The 23,350-nt window shown below is 42.3% G+C and overlaps 1 long non-coding RNA gene across 1 annotated transcript; it reads right to left on the bottom strand.

Moving 5' to 3' along the window:
• Nucleotides 1–1,488: 1,488 nt before the first annotated feature.
• On the bottom strand, nucleotides 1,489–21,553 carry LOC108789067. Its single transcript, XR_001941378.1, has 3 exons — nucleotides 21,541–21,553; nucleotides 3,489–3,491; nucleotides 1,489–1,604 (listed from the first exon to the last, which is right to left on the bottom strand). It is a non-coding gene; the product is annotated as an uncharacterized LOC108789067 (long non-coding RNA).
• Nucleotides 21,554–23,350: the final 1,797 nt, after the last annotated feature.

The raw sequence follows: 23,350 nt of genomic DNA, 5'->3' as shown, positions 1-23,350 counted from the left end.
GGCCTTCCCCCCCCCACTCATTCACTAAAGGGTTAAAATTCAAAGTAAATAAACAAACCACACTTTTAGAAAAAATCCTTTAATTGAAAAAAAAACTAAAGGGTCAATTTTTTAACTATTCCTTTCATTTTAAAAAATGGCTCCATCGATGTATTCCAGCGTCAATCACGATGCACAACGCCCGTCGACCCGCCGAAATAATTTTTATTTTCAACTTGGGGGTCCCTCCTAACATTCCTACCAGACCTAAAGGGTCTGGTATCAATTGGGGGGACCCCACACTTTTTTCTGTTTTTTTTCTCTTCTGCAGACTGTAAAAAAAATATATATATATTTTTTTTAAATGTCACTTTGCTACAACGAAAATCCGTCCACAAACAAAAATTCGTACAGACTACCGCTAACGAATTTCGTCCGAATCGCGAAACTAATTAACTTTCGGACCCAAATGCTCAAAAACGAAATAACGCAGAATCCGAATCAAAACTAAACTAAACAAATTTTTTGTCGGTGCACATGTCTACTGAATGACTGGAAATGTTGGCATGTGATTCACCCCAATGGTTTCTACCCAACACACAAGTGTTTTTGTTTTATTAACAGAAAGCTTTCTGAACTAATATCCCTTTTTTTACCAATATTCCACAGATTTCTTCTCAAGCTGCTAACAAGGAACTGGAAATCGGCTGTATTCAGTGCACTTCCATGGCTGAAAGATACATCTGGCTTGTTCTCAGAAAACCAATGCTTCTCTTAGATATAGGATCTTTAACATGCCTGCTAGCTGTTTCCAAAAACCATGACAATTTTCTGTCCACAATGCAGCTCAGCAGGTTTTTCCCTAGTCCTCCTGACAGGCCTGCACCCAATTTGATATCTTCTGCCCCATGTGCTCCAAGATGGAGACTCTCATAGTTTAGAGTTAGGACTGCACTATAAGAGGTGCCTTGGCGCGGCAGTGCGGCTTACACATCCTTTGCAGAAGACGTGTATCCAAACCTCTGTCATTGTCCTTAGTGGTGAGACAAGTTGTTTTACATGCTGGTTTGTGAGTGTGCCATGATGCCTTTCTACTGTTCTATTTTCCCTAGTGGGATCCCATGCAAGATGACTGGATTTTTTAATCTGCTCCTTTATGGGGAAAGCATGCATCTCCCTGAGAAGCATTCACTAAATGGCAATTGGAGCCCAAATCTGCAGACCCTTACTGTCTACATTGGGGATTTTACAGGGTTTACTTTAACAGTCTTGAGCACCGCTTGCTAATGGGTCCTGGCTGCAGAAAGGAGCAAAAGGAGAGAAAAGGCACTAATAAAATTGGGAAGGTGAGAAGCACAGCATAGATAGCCATAGTGGGTGAGAAGTGCCTAGGTCTCATGCAAGCCAAACTTGCAATCCTAAAGGTCCAGACTATAGCAATACAACATTAAAGTAACACACACACGTTAAACATTATCCAATTACCTTTGCTTCAAATCCATTTCTTGATGACTTCATCTCTTTAACATAACTTATTGAGCAATCTGAACTAAAAGGTTTCCATTCCCAAAAGAGGTTAAACATCCCTTTTAATCCAAAAGTGACATTGTTTGGAGAGGAAACATCTGCAATAAAACCAACAAAATGTGAGCTTTTTTGTAATAGCAGTAAAAGACACAATTCATTCAAACTTTATCAGATACGGAGGAAATCCATACAGGAGAAGTTTTTGCACTGCTGTATAGAGAACGTCTGAAAGATTTTTACTGAGAGTAGTTCTTCCACTAGTTGGAAGTATTATCTTTAATGCTTTTATAATGTGTTGTTCTAGTTAGTGGAACTACAAGGTTATAATGTAGTCCCTGTCCCTGTGTTCCTGTTGTTTCCAATAAAAACATACATGTGCCTAAATACTGTATATGTCCAGCAACATCTTGGCTGCTAAAAGCCCCATAGGCTTCAGTTTTCTAACAGGTTATGGGCCCAGCTACAGCCAAAGTACTAAATACTGTTGCAGATAAAGATACATCTCAGTTACAGCAAATCAGTGTCAGAATATAAATAATGCAATTGATGGAGGTGCCCTCCGCACACCTTTCAGCAGTCCCGGCCAACTTTAATATAAGTTTCAATAGATGCAAATTGTCCCGGTGGTATATCAATCATGGAAATTTAAAATAAGGGTGCTGCTGATAAGACACAGAGAAGGATTCAAGAGCCCTTAGGAAACCACATACTGATAAGTAGACAGACAAAGATCAAAAAGCTGAAAGTACTGAATTCTTGAGCAAAGATGATACATTTCTACACATAATAAACTGTAAAACTGCAAATAAAATGTGGAAAGAGGTACAAAATTTACAGGAGAAAGCATATCTTAGCAGAAAACTGTACTTAATCATAAAGTTATACCAGATGAAAAGCCAGCACATGCAGGACTATATAAGATGTGCCTTAGAAATAAGGGAATACCCATGAGCAATAAAAGAAAGGGGAAAAAAGTTTTTCATATAGCAGCCCTGCTACTTAGTGGTCTCCCTGACAGGGACTGACTGGAACGCAAGCTTGTGGATTAATATAAGTGAAAAACAGAAAGTGAAATGGCTGCTACAGCAGAATCTGCATTAGAAACCAACCAGCTTAAAAATAGCAATATGCAGTGTAAAACCCATGACAAATGATAGATCATCTAAAGGCAAACTGCAGAATTTGGAAAGCTAGAATGAATCATAAAAAGTGACAACTTAAACAAGAAACAAACAGCAAATTCCACTGATATAGAGTGGGCCTTTAACTTTGAGGTTATCATTTTTCACCTGGTGCATTCACTCTAGAGCTCATGCAAGCCAAAAGTCATATGACCGATGATATAAAAAGACTACGGAAAAGAAAAGGTATTTTCATACATTGATTGATGACTACTCAAGGTATACTGTGCTCCACCTGCAAAGATGAAGTTTCAGATAACACTTAAACAATTTCCCAGTTGCCCTAGTAAACAACAAATTTGGCAAAATGCCCAAAAAATCTCTGCCCAGATGATGGTACAGAGTACAAAGGGTATTCTGAGGTAGCATGGAATTATGTTACAGACTACTGTATTATATTTTTCAGAACAAAATGGTGTTGCAGAGAAAACTACAAAGTGGTAGAAGCTAGCTTTTTGATATGGATATGCAAACAAAATACTCAGGAGTGGCAATCATGACAGCCTGCTATTCCAAAAATCATTTACCTGGAAAAGCAACAGAGAAACCTCTATGTGAGCTATAGAATGGTAAGAAGCCTTACCTGAAACACATTAAAAATATGGGAAGCAAAGACTATGTACATGTTCCTACAGAAAAGTGCACAAAATGGGAACCTTGAGTATAATCATAAGCTACAGTGAGTCTTAAAGGGTTTACAGAACTCTACACCCAAAGGTCAAAAAGGTACAATCACCAGAACTGTAATTATTAATGAAACGTCTATGTGCCAAAAGCTTCATGAAGTGATATACTCAGCACCATCTGAACAACAACCTTATCAAGAAGCCCCACCAGTACTGCAGGGAAATAAACAGAACATCATTGAAATTTAAATTGGCATCATTATTAATGTATCCTCTATTGTGCTTGAATACTGTGAAACTGAAGGGATGATAACGGATGTTATGACAAATCCACTACCAAAGCCAAAGTGTGAAGATCTTCAAAAGAAGATGAGACTTATATAAGTAGTTGTTGAGTGGGGGTTTTAGCATTTTTATTATAGAGACATAGATGCAACAACCATTCTAATATATAATAATGCCTTTGTTCTTTACAGTAGCGCTTATGATGTATTTTCCTGCCTCTGTGTTTTTGTTGTTTCCAATTTAAAAAAAAAGTGCTCAACCATTTAACTAACAATATCTTAATTGATAAGTGTCATAGCTTCAGAGGCTTTCCAAACACATATAAAACTTAAAAGAGAACTATGAGGGGAGTAAACATCACTCACCCTCATAGTTCAAGCCGGCGTGTGACAATGAAACTGTCAATCGATCGGGAAGTGAGCAAACACATACCATCGCTTGCTCACTTCTCGATCATCTCCCTGCAGAGAGCAGTGACTGTCAGTCACGGCTCCCTGCAGGCATTTCCCCGCTCCGACCCTGCAGAGCTGAGTGGAGGAACGGATGGGGGTGGGGGCGGGTACAGCTGGCTCTTCCTCTAGATAGGAAGAGCCCGCTGTCACTCGCGCAGCTGGGTGGATCTCGACAGCATGGTCAGGATCCGTCCCGTCTGCGGTGATCTGAGTATACCGTGAGCTGTAGCTTGCAATATACTGAGCTTTGGGTCACGGGAGGACACTAGTATATGTCCTCCCGTGACCCTTAAGAGAACTATTAGGAAAAACAATTACCCCATTGTGACGGACTGAACCGTCACTGGGGCTGCTGGAGGAGCCTGAGGGCTAGCCTCCTTCCTAGAGACTATGGACCTAGGACTATAGAGACCCCCCTTGTGGGTTAAACTGGGTGTCCGGGGACCATGGACGGCTGTTGCGGGGGAGCAGCAGATCAGACCAATCCCTGTTTACCCTGTTTCAAGTCCTCATTTGCACGGCCAAGAGGACCTAAGTGAGGACTAGAGGATACTTTGCAGTTGACCAATAGGAAGGTGGTCGGTTGGGCCACCTTCAAACTGTTGTTTATAAAAGTGTGTGTGCGCATCCAATAAAGGAGATTCCTGTTTGAACTTACTGTACATACAGCCTGCCTGGTGTTTGTTCTGAGCTATCACCACTGGATTGGAACGGCACAGAGCTGTAGTTTGAATCCCAAATTATTGGATGTCCGAAATATCAGACGCTGCAGTCTGAAATCTAAGGAGTGCCGGGAGAGTGGAACCGAGCGAGCAAGGGGCTTGTTACACCCATAGTTCTCTTTTAACTTAAAGCTGACCTCCGGGCAAAATATCTTTCATTTAAATATATTCCTTAATAGCCACAATAATCCATTTCCTGTGCACCAAATACTGTGCAAACTCAGAAATTACTTTGTGAAAGCAGCATTGACATCATCACTGTGCTGTTCATAGCCTGTGGAGAAAGCAGAGCTGCAGGAGGGACCCACTAGAGGCTGCCTATAGAAAACTATAGGAGGATAGATACTGTACAAGACTAGTCACCCCGCCCAAGGAGAGAGCAGCTTCTGCACAGAGGTAAAGTATCACGCTGCATTACTGCACAGATCTGGAGGAAATACACAAAGTACACCAAGATTCATGTAAGAATGCACATGCCTCTTGTATTTAAACAATAATTTGCTTATTCCAGTGTTCAGCTTTATACACTGAGTGGCCAGTTTATTATGACCACCTGACGTTTGTAGGCAAATTGGCTATAATTAGCTATAATTTCGCGCTGAAGTTGCTAGAGGGCCAGACCATTATAAATAGGGAAGCAGGTTGTTTTACCACGACAGTAGAAGTGATTTTTTTCTGAAGATATGGGTAAACAACGGGATTTAACAGCCTTTGAACGTGGGATGATTGTTGGCGTTTGGAGCCATGGAGAGAGTATCAGCAAAACAGCAGAATTCGTTAAATGTTCAATTTGTTAAAGTGTTTAAAGACTGGACTTTCAGACGAAAATCTGGGTCTGAACGTGCGAATTGTGGCCGTCAGTGACTAGTCAATGTTAGGGCAGAACGGAGAGTGGCAAGACTGGTACAAGACAACAGAAGGGAAACAGTGCAGTGTCAGATTCCTCGCATCACCTTTCAACATCTCGTGGAGTCACGAGGCAGCCCAACAAAGTCATCTCGTGGCCCAACGAAGTACTGATGGGGTGGTCATAATAATCTGGCCACTCAGTGTAGATTAATTTAATAGACTGACTTTACGCAGTAGCAGGGTTTCCTGGATTACATTAGAAATTAGCAGATTAATTTTACTAGATGTCTGGAGTTGTAATCCAAAAATGTTCTGTTATTTCACAAATTACATTTTAAAGTCTTTTAAATCAGTTAACTTCCTGCAAGAACACAAAGAATCCTGCTTGCAGCTGGCAGCTTTTGCTACATATTCCAGAAAGTCTCCCTGCTGGGAAATGTATGAGTAGGCAGACGTGGTGATCTGCTCACATATGCACTGGGCTCTGCATTCCTTTGGGATGATTTTATAATACCGTGCTGTGCTATACAACAAAAACAACTCAAGATAGTATCCAACTCAATGGGGAAGCTTTATATTTAGGCCTGCTGGTGTCTTAGTTTTGAGATCTGAATAAAAAGAAAGTATGTAGGAGCAGGGACAGATTTACAATTTTCTCTCACTGGGATCATTTGCCTTATGCCTACCCACTCCCACCCCTGTTGGCTGGCTAGCCTTGGTACCACACTAGGGGACCATTCACACTGGGCGATCTGGGATTCCTGCGGCAGGAATCCCAGATGTCCCATTCAGTGACATTGACTGCATCTGTCAGTGGCAGTCCGCATGTAATTATACATGCAGTTTGGGATTGATGATTGTCACCAGATGCATCTATATGTTATACAATATGCTACAAATACTTGCGTACCACTGCTTATAGATGCGGCCGCTGTCACCCTGTCATTTACTTGAATGGGCACAGTGGCCACATCTGAACAGGGGCACCTGGCATTCCTGAATGTCAGATCACCCTGTGTAAATGAGGCCTAACAGGGTCAGCACATCATACAACAAAGCACACCAAGGCTTGGAGCATAAAGGCTAAAAGGAAAGTTTGCCTAGTCTGTGGCCATCCACCTAAACATAAAACATACGGGAAACTGTTGCCCTATTCTGCTACCAGTTAGGATCTAGATGTACGGTGTACAGCACTAGCGCCTCTAGTTGGCACCAACAAGTATGGGAAATTCCTATGCCCATCAGCGCCATCTAGGTGTGCTAGTGCCATGCAAACAGCATCCACCTGGTGGAACTTTCATAAATTAAAATGTCCCCAAAATGTCTGCATAAAAAAAATGTTTGCTTTTGGATAGAGTAGAGAAAAGTTGAAACCAATCAGGGGTTTTATCTGTCTTTGTCCCATTCAGGATATTTCCCTTGACTACCTTTCTTGGAGATACAACAAGAAACAAGAATAAAGCTTTCCAAAGAGATGGTAGACAGTTGTCATTACATCATTATGATGGCTATGGTGTTGTCATAGAAATCAACTTTTTGTTACTTGATACCTTTAAACCAGAGTGTTACGAAGGACAGTCTATCATCAATATTTGCCTTTTATTATGGTGAAATTGGTCTTTGTGAGCAACAAATAGAATTCTGAGAACTCCTAAAACAAGTAATCAATTAATGATGCAGTTGAAATGATGATGCATTTCCCACAGACAAACTATAAGCAGTAGTTAGCTGGTCCACTGAGACTTACTATGAAATGGCGATCGGCAAAACATCCTCTTGAGTTGGCTTGATTAAGTTCCTCTGGTAAAATGGCATTGTTTTGCTACAGTTAAACTTCCTGAACCTCTCCATGATGCATTCAAATAGTATGCACAGCCATGGCATGTAAGCAACTGTTTTTCAGACCTTAATGGATTTGTGCTCCATTAAGGCCAAACTGTATTGCAAAATTAAGGTCTAACAAAAGTGGTTACATTTTTATCAGTTGTTACCATGAAGCATGGTGTTAATGTTAGAAGGTCTCTTACTAGAGGAGGCAAAAAGGCATTCTTGCTTCGCCTTCTATCTCCGTTTAAGCCAACGTCCTGATCCTGTTGTATTTCCACAATTACAACACACACAGGGACCATGGGGAACAAAAGTAACCACCCTCCAGAAGAAAGGACAGTGTCAGCACAAATTCAGAGATGACATGGGCACTTCTCATTGGCTGCCAAGTGGCAGAGTCCTCCGTGGTCCCCGCAGAAAGATGAGCTCATGAGTCTGCTACTTCCTTCTCTGTGCAGGCACAGACCAGGGGTAGTTACGAGATCTGTAAGTGCTACTTAACTACAGCAGATCAAAATCACCTCTCGTGCCCTGACAGACAGGTTTGTAGATAACTTTGAAGATAATTACCACCATTTCCAAAGCTAAGCCACATTTATCATACCATTATCTAGCATGGTTATTGGCCACTTAGGTGTCCCCTTTAGATGGTGAAACGGCAGGTAGAGTGAGCTTCCCCACATAGTTACTGCTCTTAGGCAGGAGTTTTAGTGTGAAAACTAGATTCCCTTTAAAATGGACTGAGACATGTGTCTATGAATGTCATCTTTATTGAATCATCTGCATACTTCAACAAATACGGATATACAACCTAGAACACCTAGAAATAGTTACAGAAGTATAAGACTGCACACAAACAGCTGCCATTCTAACTTCCTGAATATGATTCTTTCTTTGGACTGGAATTTTTCTAAAAGTTTTGAAAAGCTATTTAAAAAAGCGTTCACATTTACATTAAAAAGAACCTATCAGGATAGAAATATTGTCACTGCTATTGATGAAATGTAAGGGGCAGGCTCTGGGCTGTTGATGTGGAATTCCACTGCTAAGTGGGCTCTAATAGGGCATGTATTCCTTACCGTACTCCATGATACCTAAGGGACTTTTTACTCTGCTCATTAGAGTATTACGGCCTGGTCCCACAATGCCGTAATGTATAGCGCAGGACAAGCCCAAAAAAGATAGCAGGCTGCCACGGCACCATGGTGTAGGTTGTGTATTTATCTCTATTGCAACCCCCTAAACAAAACAAGCATTATATAAGGCATATGCAAAAGCTGTGAACCTGAAGCTGTCACTATTAATTATTGCCAAGCTAGGCTATAAACATACACCTTAAATGTTTGTTTGCGTAGAGTGACTTACCAAGTAATGAAGCAACAAGACTGAGAATGATAATTGGATAAATGTGGAGCTAATACCACTGAAAACCAAGTCAACACTGGCACTTCTGATATTTCTATCCTGAAAGATTACCTACTAAATGTCACTATTGAGCAATTCCTAATATGCATGGCTGAGCTCTTGCAAAACAAGAAGGGAAAAGTAGAGGCTAGGCTATTCAAATACATACTGTGTTATATTTGGTTTAACTTCCTCGTTTAAAAAACATGTTGACAGCATTGGCAAATAGAGCTTGTAAGCACAAATAAGAATTGTTTCATAGACATGTTTGAGTTTTGTACTGGAACTATTTCTGATAAGATATCTAAAAGTTCTTCAATGGATTTTCTACATTATTGTTAGGATTCACCCCATAACGGGATTCACCCCGTAACCACCCCGTAACCCCGTCACCCCGTTCTGGAGCCAGAGCCAGCTGTGCCCGCCCCCTCCCTGTCTGTCCCTCCAATGAGTGTTGGAGAAACAGGGGGGGGGAACCCCTGTGTAGAGGGGTCACTGACAGTCACTGTGTTCTGCAGGGAGTAGACCGTGAGCTTGTGCGATCAGCAGTCACGCAAACGCTCAGCTCACGATCTATAGAGCTGGTGTGTGATAGCTGCAGTGTCCTGCACTCACTCTAAGTATTCGGAAGAGTACATTTTACTCTCCCAATACTTCTCCTTTACTAAAACTGCTCTACACATCAGGATTTAGTTGTTCATGTTATCACTAACTATATGCCTTGCTCAGGTTTTTATGTTTTTCTCATCACCTATTATGACAGGGAATATGTGGGTAAAACCCACTCTATATGACACGTCCACACATGAACAAACCTACTGATTGCTGATTCAACTTTATTATTTTGGACAGTGCCTGTAGTACTAATACAATAGCAGTTATGCCTAGCACATAGCTGTGATCTTTTTTTACATGCTGATTCAGCTTTCTTGCACAACAGAGATATACAGTGCCTGTTAACCTTGCTGACTGTGGATTGAACTTTGTATCAGGCTATTTACACAGCAACAAAGTATGATGTATATACAGCTGTGAACTCCAGCACATACCTCTCAACTTTATAAGATGAAAAAGAGGGGCAAATTTGCTGGGAACCTTTTGCTTTTGTACTGTGTAAAGCCCTTCCAGGTGCACCTTGTTTTAGAGCTGGTGAGTGTGTTTGCCATTTGTTTTGCTGGTTGGATTTGGTGTGGGGAAACACTGGGGGGTTTCAGCTGCCGTTGTTATATGCGGGGCTTCAGGGGCGTCCATGTGCCGTCCGTCCGTTTTTTTACTACGGGCGGACGGCAAGAGGTTAAGGAGGAATGGGCTGCCTCCTGGTGAACCTGAAGCCAATTCATCCATTGCTATCTTTGCTCCAAAATGGAGGTTCTCATAGATTAGCAGTCTGACCTCGTATTATGCCTGAACCACCCTCTCACAGTCAAGATCCCCTCAGTCATACCCTTTTTTGAGTTACAGGTCATGCTCATTTACTCAAATAAGGGTGATGCCAGGATCTTGGTATGCAGTCTGGGACATATCATCTTTAGGACAAATCTTGGAGCTCAAATGATTGTTTGAAAAGGGAATTTTATATCAGGATTTGTATAGTACCCCCTATTCCCGAGGGCATGTGGCCTGGTGTGGGAGGGGGGGGGCGCTCGCTCGCCCCCCCCCCTTTTTCTGGCCCTGCCAGGCCTATGCTCGGATCAAGGGTCTGGTATGGAACTTTCCCCTTTCCCCCCTCCTTTTTTGGGGGTGGGGTTCCTCCTTAAAATTCCTACCAGACCTTGAGGGCCTGGTATGACTTTAAGGGGGAACCCCACACACTTTTTTTTTTGTTTTTTTTACATGGGGTCCCTCCTAAAATTTCTACCAGACCTTAAGGGTCTAGTATGACTTTAAGGGGAACCCTATGCTTTTTAAAAAAAAACAAAAATGGTCCCTCCTAACATTCTTACCAGACCTAAAGGGTCTGGTATTGTTTGGGAGGGGGAACTGTACGCTTTAAGAAACATTTAGAAATGTCAGTTTTGCTGCAGCAGGTTCTTTACATCATACAGATTTGCCACTTTACAGGCAGGTTAAGGGGACCCCCCAGGCACGATATTTGAAGGAATTTTTATTGTTACTCTTTAAGTAATGTTAAAATCACTGCTCCTTTAAAAACGTTTTTTGTTGTTGTTTTTTTTGCATTGATTCCTGTCCCCTAGTGCAGTACCCGGACCCCCATACACCTTTTATGGCCAATAACTTGCATATAAGCCCTCTTAAAGGGGACAATTGTTTTTGAAAGTTCTACCCTCATTGACATACATTGAGTTCGAATACGAACCGAACACGGGCCTGTTCGACCCATCACTAGTGCTTAACACCCTAAATAACTTTAAGTGGGAGGAAGGCTACTTGTGGGTTTCATTTGATATGACATCTCTGTATACTTCAATTTCACAATAATCAGATCTTTTGGCCTTGCAAAAGATTCTTGCAAAAGGACACACTTTGCATGGTCATCAGGCCAGTTTCATGCATAACAATTATTTCTGCTTTCTTGATAATTTTTATTTCCAAACCTTCGGTACTGCCATATATTTACAGGGTAGTTGGAGGATCTGTTAATCTGAGGAAATAATCCCTTTGCCAAGCATCTGGTCTTTTGTAGACGATATATTGATGATGTAAATAGAGGAAGTGAGAATTCCATAAATTATTTTTAAACTTTAGTAACAGCAACCCCTTTTGGGATTAAATTTACTTCTGTAATCAATAGAAATAATCTAATTTTTATTGACTTGGAAGTTATGCATTATTTGACAGGAAATATCTGTTCCAAAACTCATGCCAAGCCTTCAGCTGGAAATTCTCATTTATAACAGGCCAGCTGCCATCGCAAAGGAATATCCCCTTTGGACAATTTTGTAGACTAAAGAGGAAGTACTCTTCTGTGGGGGATTTTGAAACCCAAAGGCAGATCCTAACAGATACATTTATTAAAAGGATATGACCAGAAGTTTATTTGAAATACTACCAGCATTATACAATGTCTCCTATGCCAAAGGACTGCAGGGAGGAGGGCCCTTTGTTTATTACACGATTTAATGATTGACACTACACAATCTAAAACATAAATAAAAAGGATTGGGAGATATTACTTAATTATTCTAAACTACAGTGATTACTAGTTAGGAAGTCTATAATCTAATCTTTTGATAGGTTAGAAGTGTGAAGAACATTATTGCCCCTGGTGAAAAAAAAAAGTCTCAGACTAACTGTTTTGTATTTCTTCTCTCCTATCTTTTCCAGCAACCTATCAGTGTAGCAAAAGAAAGTTCCTGACCTGTATTAAGATTCTGCTGGTTGGTCCTATAAGATCAGGGTTTTTGTTACCTGTTCTTCTTCTGTAATATATCATTTGGATTGCTGATGCTGCTACTGACTTGCCTGCTGATGTTTTGGCAGTCCTCCTTCCCACATCGCGATAGCGCTTCATCTCTCGAACAGTGATGAACTTACCTGGCTTGTGACCAGGACAAGTCGCCCTTACTAAGACAGACTGTTGTGCGCTTCTTGGTTCCCCATTTCACTGCTCCCCTATGGTTCTTTTGTGAGTATATTTGACTCCTCTTTAAGGGCAGATTATGGTGAGGGGTTGTGGCCTGGTATGGTTCAGGAGCGTGGGGAACTGTATGCTCGCTGCTTAAAGGAGAATTATGAGGCGAGTGATTTTCACTCAGTCTCATAATCTGAGCCAACCTGTGACAATGAAACTGTCACAGGTCGGCTCAGTAGATCGGGAAGTGAGCGAACTTCTCACTTCCCGATCTACTGATCGGGAAGTGAGAAGTTTCTCGATCTATCCCTGCAGAGAGCCGTGACTATCACTCACTGTCAGTCACGGATCCCTGCAGACATTTCCCCTCCCCGATCCTCCAGCACTGGTGGAACGGAGAGGGGAGGGGGCGTGCACAGCTGGCTCTGCCTCTGGATAGACAGAGCCAGCTGTCAATTCCGCAGCTGGGTGGATCTCGACAGCAATGTCGGGATCCGTCCGGCTGCGGCATCTCAGTATACTGAGCTTTGGGTCACGGGAGAATGCTAGTTTGTGTTCTCCCGTGACCCTTAGGAGAACTATGGTTAAAAGCCCTGACCCCATAGTTCTCCTTTAAAGAATTGCAGTTTGCCTCCCATTGACTTCAATGGCATTTACATTCAAGTTTTCAATATGTGGATTTTTGCCTTTGTTTGCTAAATGTGTCCGTAAATTAAAGATTTGTCCATTACTAGAGTGGAAGAGGTCTGCTTCAAGGTTGAAGCTAACAATAATTTATAGAAACTGCACCTGGTGTTTTATTTATTTCAAATCTAGCAGCTTTCTTTGCTTAACTTATCTGAAAAATGTAGTAGTATTGGCTTTTTGTGTTGTTTGGAAACACAGTAGAAGCTTGTACATTTATTAACATTTTCAATTACATTTTATAGCATTGCACATCCACAGATAAGATGTTCTGAGGTTATGTTTAGAGGCTATATTTTTATATCTCCCCAGGATCTTTGCTGTCAAGGTTAAGGCCTGGTTCACACCTGTATGTTTTGTATCGCTCTACGAATGCTCTACAAAACGCTCAAACATGAAAATCCCATTGTTTTCTATGGGTATGGTTCACACCTTGCTGTATTTCAGCTCGTCTGAACGCACTACAAAACGGCCTACACCTGAAAAGGTACATGAACTTCTTTGCGGCGTTTTTGTAGCGTGTTTCCATTGGGATACAGCAAGTAGCCCTCGGAAACGCGCGTTTGTCACGCTTTTTTTACCACGAATCGCGGAACGCGCGACAAACGTGCATATTCGATACGCCTAGGTGTGAACAGAGCCTTACCACAGCATAGAAGGTTGCTAGAAAAGGTCTTCAAATGCAATAGTATGAATTGCATTGTACATATCAAATTTTTTGGCATTTTACAAGAAATGGGATAAACAGCCCTTATGGCATGCACACTGCATGCCTCTTTTATCATCTGCAAGATTGGAAATATGCACGGAATGAACTTGGTCATGTGAAAGCTGCAGTTTTTGTTTTTGTTAAATTTTTGCCAGAGAGCTACAGCTAGCATAGGCATAATGAAACAGTCCAAGATTTCCTGTGCCTTAAGTAATTGATGGAGGCTACGTTTTACCTATCAGAAGCATTTTTACACGTTATGTCACATGATTGCTGTGAAATGGCAGATCTCCATCTGGGTGCTCCTGGAGGAAGTGCCATGCCCTGGACACGTAGACAACTCTAACACTCCTACTCAGTTATTGATGCTTTGAGTTGAGTAAGCCTGTACTTGGTTCACGCATGGTAAATACCTCTGTGTAGGATATGTGGTGTAATATGTAATATATAAATATAAGGTACTGGTAAGTTTAGCTGGTTTCTCATAAAGGCACAGCCCTTCAACAATCTATGTTAGTCCTAACTTTCCAATAGGTTGCAAAAGCAATGGGCAGAGCATTATGGGGTTGTAGCGGATTTGGGGACATGCTTATACTCCCACTATCATGAAGTGGAAATTTTATGTAAAGTGATGCGAGGATATGGGGGCACACTGGAATCTAATTTTCAGCAATCAAGGGTACTGTATCTGCTGCTACTTGTTTACTCAATCAGCATGAGAATTCTATGTGCATTATTGTATTATATGTCGCCATGTTTTATATTAACGAAGAGCTCTTAAAATAGAGCTCATGAATAAAGTATTTTTGTTACGTCTTTTTCACCGTGCTGTTTTTGAAAAAGAAAATGAGACAAGGATAAACAGGGCTGAGCACACATACAGTATATTACATGCAGCAGCATACATGGTTGTTTACTAACTATATCAACTACAGCCATGTAGAGTAGGGAAAGGTTCAAACTCTTGTCAGGTTGTTGCCTGAGGCCTTCCTTGTCCATAGTACCACTTTCAGATCCTGTGCTGTTTCAATACCAGCCATGGGTGCTAACTACCTGCAGGATCAGCTCCCCTCCTAATTCCACTTGCAAAACAAAATGCCATACAGCACTGATCCAATAAACGTAAAACAACTTTATGCTGCTCAGCGGTGCTGAAACATTCCACCGTTGACTTCTCTAATACATGATTAAGCCCTAGTAGAGAGTGGAAAACATCAGAGATAGGTTGTGGTTGGAGTATCTTAGTGCTCCTGGACTAATAAAGTTGTTTTGAGCATGATAGATCAGTGGTGTGAGGCCTTGTTGAGGATATTTCCCTCACTTTTTTTCACTCTGATAATCTTGTCACCAGACAGGAAATAAGGGAAGTGCACAATGATAATATAGACAATAAAAAGTGGACATGGGTTATCTGCTTCCTCAACTTCACTAAAGAATGTTTCACTTTGATAATTGCTTTTTCGCTGATGGAGATTTCCCCTTGAGTGACCCAGTGACAAAATTGATGATCACTTATCAGACAGCACACTCCAAGGTATCATTTAGACCAGGTTCTCAACATGTGTAACCTCAGGCACCACATTTGTCCTTGGTGATTAAGTTGCGATCGAAGTTGCATTGTGATGGAATGCACGGCATTGCAGTACCGGCCATTTGGGTGCAGGCGATCGGATGGGAGGTTCATTTGGGGTGACATTCAAATTAATGGCAACGCAACGCACCTTCCACACCAGAACATGCAGTAGGTGCGTTGCGTGGTACAGTGCATTAATCGCAGAGGACTGTCTGATTAACGCACTGTACCAGTGTGAACGGACCCTCAAAAACACTGACAGACACACACAACCACAGACATACTCACAGACATTCTCACACACACATATTCCCCAAAAAATTATAATTTTTTCTTTTTTTTCTTTAAGATTCCCCCAGGCTCCCTAACATATGAGAACTGGAGTGGATGCTCAGCCTAGTGTCCAGTGTGGACTGCTGTGCTGTGATGGAGCTCCATCCATATGTGCATTGTTTTTACAGCTCCCTTGCGCACTCTGTGCCAGGAGCTAGAATTTGCCGTAAGTCCAGACCAGGCACCCCTACATGTGTGAGCTGTCAGCAATGCACGTATGTCTGGAGCTCCCTTATGGCCATACTTCCAGCCTGCCCTACCTCAATCTGACACACAGAACTGGGCAGCATATTTTGAAAAACTGCTCGGCACAATAACTGACATTGCTGCGCTAGGGGGAGGCTGAGGAGTCTCTCAATTAGAAGGAAGGCATGTCGTGACCCACTGAACATGGGGTCACGACCCAGCAGTTGAGAACCAACGATTTAGACAACTCCTGCTGCCTCAATTAAGAAAGTGTCCGTGATGTCATCGTTCTAAAAAACCTAAAATAAAATTGACCCAGAACCATATGTTTGCCTTAAGTTCAGTTTATAGTATTTGGAGAGTTAAGCTAAAATAGTTTGATATTTTTTGCACGCAGCTGATTTCCCGTGGGTAAACTGCAGATGCTTAAGAGGATAGTACAGTAACATTTCTTGACCCAGAGCCACATTAATTCATATCCGATGCATTATGGCGATCCAAAATGTATCAGCCAGCTGTGGCAGCCACAGCAGTCAGGTGCACAGAACTGAAAAAAGCTGAGTGTGGCCGCAAGGAACTAAGGGAAAGCTGTGAGCCCTAGATGTAACAGCGGGCCCTGGGCAATTGCCCATCTTTGCCGATTGGATACAGCGACCCTGGGGAGCACTGGTAAGCAGAGTATAATTGGGTCAGGGAGCCTTTTGCAGACTGTCACTTTAACCTGCAAAGAATCTTAGTCTAAGGATATCATCTGGTTTGAAATCTAGGCCCTACTAAAACTGGACTGGACTTTCGTGCAGGTATTAAAGCAGTACCTTTTGTGAAAAACATGCTGCTTCAGGTTCCCTCTGGTGTAACTGCCATAAGGAAAACCCAAGTTGTCCTTTTGATCTCTGTTGAAAGGGTGATCTGAGGTCAGACTGGCTGATCATCTTCTCCAGCAGAGATTGTGTGACCACAAGTCAAGGTTTTTTGTGACAGGCATGTTTACACAAACTGCGGTGAATTGCGTTGAACACAGGTCACAGAAAGGACTGGTTCACAGCTCATTGTGGATGTGATGGATGGTGCACTACGCTAAAATGCAAACATGACAATGGATGCCACAACAGATTGCCACACAGCTGTGCAGCACACCACGCAGCTGTGCAAGGACCTGAATGGACACATTGTACACTACCCATAAAGTTAAAGAACTCCACTGTGTAATACAATACATGCACAATTTTTGGCGATCATACTGTACCGGACCCTAGGCATTGCTGTACAATGTGTTCTGATGCAGGCGATCACACTGCGGGAGGCGTGGCTGCGGTGCTATTGACATGAATGCCAGAGGGGAATAAACGAGCGCTTCGTGACTGCCCCACATGAAAAAGCAGCGACCATTTTGTTCTCCTTTCTCTCCCACCCCCCTACCCCCTGGGGGACATTTTAAAAGATGTTGAAAACTGTTTATTATCATTATTGATGTGCTTGAGCCTTTCTAGCCAAGCACTAGTTATGTAATTGAAGTTATGCTATTTATTTATATATATTTAAAATATTTTAATATATTGAGTAAACTAATAAAAAATGCTGCGGCCATTTCTTGCCACTTGGAGAGTGTTTGTTTTATTTTAGTAATATAAAAGGTTTGCTTGGTTTGAATGTCACTTGCTTTTCCATGGCACCACCACGCCCCAGAACACGGGAGGTTTCAATTATGCAATCTAGTGCATTCCGACCACTAACTGCGCCGGAACACACTGGATGTTGTGTGAACTGGTCCTTAGTGAGCAGAACTGTGAGAGCCTGGAGCAGTGTTTTGTCCCGGAAAAGTATTTCAGCCGGTTGCTCCTTATCTATCCATTTCAACATACCTGTTAAGGCCTAAGAGTAGACCCACTTTAAATACAGTCAATTAAAGCATTTCACTATGTTCCTTACAACATAAGAGCATTTCTTTAAAAGCCTCCATTACATCATGCCGAGTTACCACAGCCTGTGTGGCATTACAGAAGAAAAATATTTGTTGATTTGGGTCAGACATGTTAGCTGCAACATAATGAGGATTAGGAGGGGTAATGGATACAGAAGTAGAAGAGTTCAAATGTTTCCATGTGGGATGCATGCTTGTATATTTTCTACAGTACGGAGTGTAATTACCTCTAAAATGAACTTTGTTTATATCATGTAACCATTTAAAAGCCAAAATTCAGACAAACATCTAATACACCCTATCAACACATATAAAACAGAACTACCCGCCAAAGGATCTGTTGCTGTGTGTAGCCAGTCTTGTGATCTAGACCACCATCCCCCCCTTTCAAACAGCATAAACATTTCAGGGACATCATCTTTCCACACTGCAGTTACATTAAACCTTTTGTTATGTAAAGCCTGTGTTGCTGACAAGTAGGCAGGTTTACCTGGACTTGGCATTTTTATTGAGATGGCCAGAGGCAGATTCTACCTCCATGTTGGCATGAATACCCAAGCAGCGTGTGAGTGTGTTCATGCCGCACTCCAGAGATGTACAGTTCTGAGAGACTAAATGTTTTTACTGCCAGTTAGCTCATAGGTGAATTTGCCCAGAGTTTTTTTTTATTTATGCCAACAATAAACAAGGCCAAACAGCTGGGTCATAAATCTGCCACCAGCTTGTTGACCGGACAAGGAAGGAGCATCACCATGCTGATTAGGCCATCACTCTGCACTTCTCTCCTGTCTGTATGCTGCCACGACTATACAAGAGTACAAAATGGAGTAGAGTCTAACTGATTCACAGCACTCCCCTTCTTTCACTCTAGATCCTGCCTCTTTACAGAAATAAGGTTAGCTTTACAGTGTGTCCTTCTTTCATACAGTTTTAACAATGTCTGTCCTAATAAAGATCTAGAAAGCATTGTATGTTACTAAGAGGAAGGGCTTAATTTTAAGTTCTGCCTGCCTACCAATCACACGGCACTAGTGCCCCTAGATGGCACTAACAATTACATGAATCTCCTATACTCAAGCCGCCATCTAGGGGCACCAAAGACATGCAAACGGCATAGCTGGGTGGAACTTTTATAAATGAAGCCCTTATCGTGAGTATTTGTATGGGGACAGGTTCACTTTGAAATTGTTCAAAGTAGCTTCCAGTCTGCCCAAAGACCATTTCTTTTTTTTTTTAATTATGTTTTAGGAATGCTGTGTCAATAGGAACACATAACAAATATATAGTCGGGGGGTTCTCAAATGTGACTGCAAAAGTGGAAATACATTTTAAAGTACATGTTCAGGATTGACTAAGAGGGTTATTTACAAAAGGGTGAAGAGTTTGGAGAAGGCAGGAGAAGTGACCAATCTAGGACAGCATGGCTGATTTGGGAAAATTATCTTATTCAGCTCACTTTCCAGTTCAGCTATGTTGTCCTAGATTGTTCTCTTCTCCTGTCTTCTCCAAACTCTTCACCCTTTAGTGAATAATCCTGTAAATGTTCTCTCAATTCCCTTCCCTGGCCCCCTTGATCTCTGATGGTTGTGGCCTATTTATCCGTGGGAAGTGTGGGATGGGGGCTTCTAAGGGGGCTAGGGAAACTTTTGCTAAATGCTGAACATGTACATTAAGCCTCGCTTAGGAGGTCAGAAGGTTTGTATTTGAGGTCACCTATAATTTGTAATAATTACAATTGACATACTCCACTAACCAAAAAAGGAAATACACAAGATAGCTGAATTTTAATGAGTAGTAGATAATAGACCCTGCACTGTATATTCACCATATGACTGCTGGAAGGAATACTATAGTCTTACTGGAACTGCAAGGATGAATGTTTGGGAATTAGACCTCCCTAAACAGATTTTACCATTTGTAAGATGCAGCTAACTCACTGACCATTACTTCCTTGAATCATACTGCATTCCACATAAAATAAACAGTCTGTTCAGAACATGGAGGTGAAGGGGTATTGCCATACATCTTAAAGTTGTAAGAAGTGACTCACAGATGAACTTAACACAGATATAAAATCCCAAAATACGTATTTATCACATAACATCTGTTTTGATACCAGTCTCCTGTCATCTGTAGGCAAATATGTTGCGCTTGGTGTGCGTATTCAACCTTTATGTGTTCTCTCATAAACTAATGTTTGAGAAAGTTATGTCTCTGGTGATACTAATTTAAAGTGCTTTTAGGATCTTTAAATCGTGAAGGAGTAGTCTCCTGTCATCCCCAGAATAGTAGCACTTGGGAGCTAATAAGGGAGGGGCAGCACAGGGAGCTAATAAGGCTCTGCTAGGTGTACTAAAAGGGAAGATGCTGACAGGAGGGGAGAGCAATGTGTTCAGAGTTCTGCTGCTTCCCCATCATTGTCCAATCAGTAGGTGGTGCACAGTAGGTGATGCACAGGGAGGTGACATCACTTGAAACTGAAACCCAGACTGGAGAGAAAGTTACCCCTACAGTGGAGCCCCCACCGCACTGCATGAGTTAAATGCTTGTTTTGTCTTAAGGAATAGAAATAAGGTGAAAACGTTTCCTTATTCCTCGCTCCTGCAGACTTCCTCCTCTTCATTAGACTGGTCTCCCAAGCAGCTCCTCTTTGCTGGTGGGCCAGTCACAGCTCCCCAACATCTTCACGTACAATGTAGGACCAGTGGTCCACCATTGTACATAAAGAAGCCAAGGGCCTACCTACATTCTGGTATCATTGTAGAGTGGAGAAGTGAGAAATGGGGTACAGTAGGTCATTTACTTTATCATCCCGCAGACAAAACAAGCATTTATCCCTTGTAGCTCATAGGGCGCCACACTGTAAATGTAAATTTCTTCAGCGGAGTTCAGTTTTCAGGTCTTGTCTCTTCACCTGCCAGTGACTGGAGAAGCAGAAGGCTGATGAACTTATCTCTCTGTCATTTTGAACTCTTCTCCCGTCAGCATGTCCCTTACAATGCAACACAACTGACCGGCTCCTTGTGCTGCTTTACCTTCTCCCCGCTCTGCTGTACAGGGACCACAGGAAACAGCTACCAAGCCAAATTCAAGCACTTAGACTGATTGTATTAAAAAAAATACATTCAATGATGTATTAATGAAAGCAGAGCTGAATTCATTTGTACCTTACTCATCTGCCTGGAATTCACTTTAATTGACTCCATTGGTGGCTATGCATGTATTAATGCAACTACTTTGGAGTCTATTCACTAAGCTAGCGCAGGCAGCCGAGTGAACAACCGACCCGAAGTGAAGTGAGCCGAACGCTGTTCGGCTATTCACTTCATGCTTCAGGCTGGTACATCTGATTTCAGCCGTACATCGGCTTGCTTCGTGTGGCTTCGGTTCGGCCAAACATGCTCAGCATGTTAGGCCGAAGCGAAGTGCAGAAGGAGTTCGACTCAGCCGATCCAACATCTCATAGACGCTGAACAGCAGTGAGTAAATAGCCGAATGCCGCTAAGCGACATTCGCCTCGGCTATTTTGCTTGGTACCTCTGTGGAACCTGGTTACCTGGTAACCAGGGACACTGATCTCTCTGCAAGTGGCCGGAGCCAGCCTTAAGATGACAGCTGGCTCTGCCCAGCTGTCAGAAGCAGGCTGTCACCCGGCTGCCAATGGCCGGCCGCTCAGCCAGCTTTGGCTTTCACCTCGGCTCAGTCGAGCCGAGGCATATGCCTTTGGCTCGACTGACCCGCTCGACCAACTTCGGGAGCTGTACGCGCTATAGCCCGTACAGCAGCCCTTCGGTTCTACTCAACCGAAGGGGTCCTGGGGCCGAAGCTAGCCGAAGGATCAGCCGAAGCTATGGCTAGATCTTTCGGCAGCTTAGTGAATAGGCCCCATTGATTCAACTAAATAAAAAAACGCAAACAAAAGACACAACATTTCATCACCTTAGTGATTCTTTATCAAGTGTAACTTCGCTAGTTATTGCCAAATATTGCCGATCGATTCTGCTTGATCAAACAACTATTTGCATGTGTTTCAGGGAACCGGTGACAACAGAGAAGGATTAAATTATTGTTTTTAATAGATTCACGATTTTAATTAGTAATGAGCTGCGTGTATGCGATCACTCATATCTATGACAATCAACTGCTAAGCGCATGACCACCACAACAGAAAAAGTGTTATCACCACCCTCCAGCCACAGGCAATGTTATTTGAAGTGATAAAGTGGCTGCAGATATTTTCTCAGATAAGAGTGTTCACATATGTGTATTTCAGCCATGTATGTAGAACAGCCTTTCTCAAACAGGGTGCTGTAGCTTCTACCTTCCTCAGAGGTGCTTTGAAAGTTTCACACAGAATCATACCTTTTCATGCTGCAAGTAGGCTTCTGTTGTGAAAGGGGGGGCTATGATGTAAAAGGGGGACTCTGATATGAAAGGAGGGACTCTGCTATGAAAGGAGGGACTCTGCTATGAAAGGAGGGACTCTGATGTAAAAGGGGGTTTCTGATATGAAAGGGGGCCTTTGATATGAAAGGGGGACTCTGATATAAAAGGAGGGACTGATATGAAAGGAGGGACTATGATATGAAAGGGGGACTCTGATGTAAAAGGGGGACTCTGATGTAATAGGGGGACTCTGATGTAATAGGGGGACTCTGATGTAAAAGGGGGACTCTGTTGTAAAAGGGTGACTCTGATGTAAAAAGGGGACTCTGATATGAAAGGGGGACTCTGGTATGAAAGGGGGACTCTGATAGGAAAGGAGGGACTTAAGGAGAAACTCTGATGTGAAAGCAGGGCTCTGATATGAAAGGGGGGGGGGGTCTCTGATGTGAAGGGGGATTTCTGATGTAAATGGGGGACTCTGATGTGAAAGAGGGCTTTTGATGTGAAGAGGGGTTTTAGATTTGAAGCAGGGTCTTTTGATGTAAAGAGGGACTATGATATGAAAGGGGGCTCTGATGTAAAGGGGGACTCTTGATGTGTAGGTGGGGGCTTGTGATGTAAAGGGAGGACTCTAATATGAAAGGGGGACTCTAATATGAAAGGGGGACTGTGATTTCGAAAGCGGGGCTCCTGATGTGAAGGGAGGGTTCTTGATATAAAGGGGGGACTCTTATGTGAAAGAGGGACTTCTGATATGAAGGGGAGCATCTGATGTGCATGGAGCTTCTGGTATGAAGGGGGCTTGTCATGTGAAGGAGGAACTCTAATGTGAAAGGAGGGGGCTCTGGTAGTTGGCTTCTAGTAGTAAATAGTGGATTCTGATGTGAAAGGGAGGACTCTGATGTGAAGGGGGTCTCTTGTGTGTTTTTGCATGGGGTTCCCCCTTAAAATCCATACCAGACCTTTATCTGGGCTAAGGGTCTGGTATGAATTTTGGAGGGGCCACAAGTTGTTTTTTTACATGTTCTGCTTCATGAATCCTCAAAAAGTGACCTGAGCCTTTCATAAAGATTAATTTGGCACAGAATGAGTGTATAAAGAATAAAATAAATATGTTGCATCAGTAAATAAAACACACACACAAAGGTCACAAAGTTATCACAAATAATAATAA

Source organism: Nanorana parkeri, unplaced genomic scaffold (genome assembly GCF_000935625.1).
Source record: "Nanorana parkeri isolate BGI_ZX_2015 unplaced genomic scaffold, ASM93562v1 scaffold373, whole genome shotgun sequence".
In the NCBI taxonomy this organism is placed as follows: Eukaryota; Metazoa; Chordata; class Amphibia; order Anura; family Dicroglossidae; genus Nanorana; species Nanorana parkeri.
The sequence above is the reverse complement of the archived record's forward strand: the minus strand, read 5'-3'. Positions and strand labels throughout refer to the sequence as shown.